This window comes from Arachis hypogaea, chromosome 1 (assembly GCF_003086295.3).
Source record: "Arachis hypogaea cultivar Tifrunner chromosome 1, arahy.Tifrunner.gnm2.J5K5, whole genome shotgun sequence".
Classification (NCBI taxonomy): Eukaryota; Viridiplantae; Streptophyta; class Magnoliopsida; order Fabales; family Fabaceae; genus Arachis; species Arachis hypogaea.
In genome coordinates this window covers 58,482,141-58,487,014 of record NC_092036.1, presented here as the reverse complement: position 1 = coordinate 58,487,014, position 4,874 = coordinate 58,482,141, and the positions used below count along the sequence as shown (strand labels likewise).

The 4,874-nt window shown below is 34.9% G+C and overlaps 1 non-coding gene across 1 annotated transcript; it reads left to right on the top strand.

The window, feature by feature from the left end:
* The first annotated feature begins 525 nt into the window (after window positions 1-525).
* Window positions 526-632, top strand: LOC112712105 (small nucleolar RNA R71). The gene has a single exon (XR_003157681.1). It is a non-coding gene; the product is annotated as a small nucleolar RNA R71 (small nucleolar RNA).
* Window positions 633-4,874: the final 4,242 nt, after the last annotated feature.

Here is a 4,874-nt window from a genome sequence, read left to right as displayed (position 1 = left end):
AGATGATGGAAAAGGCTTGTTATTGTTGTGCCTGTTTCTTCCACCATTATTAAAGCCTTATTGAGGCTTTTGTTGATCCTTCCATGAGAAATTTGGATGATTTCTCCAGGATGAATTATAGGTGTTCCCATAAGGGTCACCCATATAATTTACCTCTGCTATTGCAGGGTTCTCAGGATCATAAGCTTCTTCAGAAGCTGCCTCTTTAGTACTGTTGGATGCATTTTGCCATCCATTCAGACTTTCAGAGATCATGTTGACTTGCTGAGTCAACACTTTGTTCTGAGCCAATATGGCATTCAGAGCATCAATTTCAAGAACTCCCTTCCTCTGACGCGTCCCATTATTCATAGAATTCCTCTCAGAAGTGTACATGAATTGGTTATTTGCAACCATGTCAATAAGTTCTTGAGCTTCTGCAGGCGTTTTCTTTAGGTGAATGGATCCACCTGCAGAATGGTCCAATGACATTTTGGAAAACTCAGATAGACCATAATAGAATATATCTAATATGGTCCATTCTGAAAACATTCAGAAGGACACTTTTTGGTCATCTGCTTGTATCTTTCCCAAGCTTCATAGAGGGATTCACCATCTTTTTGTTTGAAGGTCTGAACATCCACTCTAAGCTTGCTCAGCTTTTGAGGAGGAAAGAATTTATCCAAGAAGGCCGTGACCAGCTTATCCCAGGAGTCCAGGCTATCTTTAGGTTGTGAGTCCAACCATGTTCTAGCTCTGTCTCTTACAGCAAAAGGGAAAAGCATGAGCCTGTAGACTTCAGGATCTACTCCATTTGTCTTAACAGTCTCACAAATCTGCAAGAACTCAGTTAAAAACTGATAAGGATCTTCAGATGGAAGTCCATGAAACTTCCAGTTCTGTTGCATCAAAGCAACTAATTGAGGTTTTAGCTCAAAATTGTTTGCTCCAATGGCAGGAATTGAGATGCTTCTTCCATCAAACTTGGATGTTGGTTTAGTGAAATCACCAAGCATCCTCCTTGCATTATTGTTGTTGGGTTCGGCTGCCATCTCCTTCTCTTGTTCAAAAATTTCAGAAAGGTTGCCTCTAGATTGTTGTAATTTAGCTTCTCTTAGTTTCCTCTTCAGAGCCCTTTCAGGTTCAGGATCAGCTTCAACAAGAGTGCCTTTTTCCTTATTCCTGCTCATATGAAAGAGAAGAAAAAAAGAAAAGGAAGAGGAATCCTCTATATCTGGACAAAGAGGATCCTTATTATTAGTAAAAGAAGAAAGGAATAAGAGTCGAGAATCCAATCACAAGGGTGAGGATAGAGGCAGTGATTGGAGATGAAGAGAGGTGAAGAGAAGTGTTAGTAAATAAATAAATATATAGAAGAAGAGAAGAGAGGGAGAATTCGAAAATAGTTTTGAAAAAGTAGTTAATGATTTTCGAAAATTAAAGATAAGATATAGTTAAAATTAAAATTTAAAACAATTAAAAAATTTTTTGAAAAAGAATGAGATATTTTCGAAAATTAAAGAGGAAAAAGTAGTTAGGTGGTTTTGACAAAGATAAGAAACAAACAAAAAGTCAAATAGTTAGTTGAAAAAGATATTAAAATCAAATTTGAAAAGATAAGAAGATAAGAAGTTAGATAAGATATTTTGAAATCAAAATTTTGAAAAAGATAAAATTTTGAAAAAGATATGATAAAAAGATAAGATAAGAAGATATGATAAAAAGATAGGATTGAAAAAGACTTAATTTTTAAAATTAAAATTAATTACTTAACTAACAAGAAACTAAAAGATATGGGTCTAGAATTTAAAGATTGAACCTTTCTTAACAAGAAAGTAACAAACTTCAAATTTTTGAATCAATCATATTAATTGTCAGCATAATTTCGAAAATTAAGATAAAATTAAGAAAAAGATTTTTTTGAAAGACATTTTAAAGAATTTTCGAAAATTAATAAGAAAAATGAAAAAGATTTAATTTTTGAAAAAGTTTTAAAAAGATAAGATTTTTTAAAATTGAAAATTTGACTTGACTTGTAAGAAACAACTAATTTTAAAAATTTTTGACCAAGTCAACTCAAATTTTCGAAACAACCTATATATTTTTTTGATTTTTAAATTTTTAATTATGAGAGAGAAAAACACAATTATGACTCAAAACATGAAAATTTTGGATCAAAACCAATTATGCATGCAAGAACACTATGAATATTAAGATGAATACCAAGAACACTTTGAAGATCATGATGAACATCAAGAACATATTTTTGAAAAATTTTTTTTGCAAAGAAAAACATGCAAGACACCAAACTTAGAATTCCTTAATGCATGGACACTATGAATGCAAAAATGCATATGAAAAACAACATACAACACAAAACAAGAAAACATCAAGATCAAACAAGAAGACTTGTCAAGAACAACTTGAAGATCATGAAGAACACCATGAATACATGAATTTTCGAAAAATGCAAAAAAAAAATTTTTAAAGCATGCAATTGACACCAAACTTAAAAATTGACTCAAGACTCAAACAAGAAACACAAAATATTTTTGGTTTTTATGATTTTATGATTTTTTTTTGTATTTTTATTATTTTTTTCGAAAATTATATTTTTGAAAAACGAAAATAAAGAAAAACTTTTTGAAAGATTTTTGAAAACTTTTTTTGAAAGGAAAATAAAAAGAAAATTACCTAATCTGAGCAACAAGATGAACCGTCAGTTGTCCATACTCGAACAATCCCCGGCAGCCAAAAACTTGGTGCACGGAATTTTGATCATCAACAATGGCTCCAATAGTTTGGTAGCTCTCACACGTGAATTACACTTAGTCACAATTCCACACAACTAACCAGCAAGTGCACTTGGTCATCCAAGTAATACCTTACGTGAGTAAGGGTCGATCCCACAGAGATTGTTGGTATGAAGCAAGCTTTGGTCATCTTGTAGATCTCAGTCAGGCTGATTCAAATGTGATTGGATTAGATAATTAAAAGATAAATAAAATAGGATAGAAATACTTATGTAAATTAATGGTGGGAATTTCAGATAGGTGTATGGAGGTGCTGTGTTCCTTCTGAATCTCTGCTTTCCTACTTCTTCCTTCCCATCCTTCTTACTCCTTTCCATGGCAAGCTGTATGTAGGGCATCACCGTTGTCAATGGCTACATCCCATCCTCTCAGTAAAAATGGTCCAAATGCTCTGTCACAGCACGGCTAATCATCTGTCGGTTCTCAATCAGGTTGGAATAGAATCTCGTGATTCTTTTGCGTCTGTCACTAACACCCAGCCTTCAGGAGTTTGAAGCTCGTCACAGTCATTCAATTCCGGAATCCTACTCGGAATACCATAGACAAGGTTAGACTTTCTGGATTCCCATGAATGTCGCCATCAATTCTAGCTTATACCACGAAGATTCTGATTAAGGAATCCAAGAGATATGCGCCCGGCCTAAGGTAGAACAGAAGTGGTTGTCAATAACGCGCGTTCATAGGTGAGAATGATGATGAGTGTCATGGATCATCACATTCATCAAGTTGAAGTGCAACGAATATCTTAGAACAGGAATAAATCGAATTGGATAGAAGATAGTAGTAATTGCATTGAAACTTGAGGTACAGCAGAGCTCCACACCCTTAATCTTTGGTGTGTAGAAACTCCACCGTTGAAAATACATAAGTGATCAAGGTTTAGGCATGGCCGAATGGCCAGCCCCCAAAACGAAAACCAGGATGTCAAAATCCAAATATGGAACCAAGATATCTAATAGACTAGTAAAAAGTTCTATTATACTAAACTAGCTACTAGGGTTTACAGAGGTAAGTAATTGATGCATAAATCCACATCCGGGGCCCACTTGGTGTGTGCTTGGACTGAGCTTGATCTATCCACGAGCTGAGGCTTCTCTTGGAGTTGAACGCCAAGTTGTAACGTGTTTTGGGCATTCAACTATGGTTCGTGACGTGTTTCTGGCGTTTGACTCCAGAATGCAGCATGGAACTGGCGTTGAGCGCCAGTTTACGTCATCTAATCATGAATAAAGTATGAATGTCTACTTTCCAATGCCGTTGAGAGCGCACCATTTGGATTTCTGTAGCTCCAGAAAATCCATTTCGAGTGCAGGGAGGTCAGATTCCACCAGCATCAGCAGTCCTTTGTCAGCCTCCTATCAGAGTTTTGCTCAGGTCCCTCAATTTCAGCCAGAAAATACCTGAAATCACAGAAAAACACACAAACTCATAGTAAAGTCCAGAAATGTGAATTTAGCATAAAAACTAAAGAAAACATCCCTAAAAGTAGCTAGATCATACTAAAAACTACCTAAAAACAATGCCAAAAAGCGTATAAATTATCCACTCATCACCACGCGTCCACATCGTTCATGCGGACGCGTCACTGCCAGTTTCTTCAAAAACTCCATTTTATGCTTTCCTTCTATTTTTGTATGTCTCCTTTCCATCCTTTAAATCATTCCTGCCTTAGAAGATCTGAAAATACTTAACACACAAATCACGACATTGAATGGCAATACAAGGTAATTAAAATTAATATTTTTAAAGCATAGGAAACATGTTTTTTTCACATACATCACATAATAAGAAGGGAAAGTAAAACCATGCAATTTCACATGCATAAGTGGGTGAAGGATTGAATAAATCACTTAAATTTAGCACAAAATATGTCATAAAATATGGGTTTATCAACCTCCCCACACTTAAACAATAGCATGTCCTCATGCTAAATCCAAGAGAAAAGAGTGAAGGTGAAATGGTGGGATCTCATGCAATGCAATCTATCCTAGATGCAACTACCTAAATGAGTCATGCAAATCTAGTTATCATTCACCTATATATAAAGCTTTACATGTAGTTAAATTAATCCACATTCTCAAG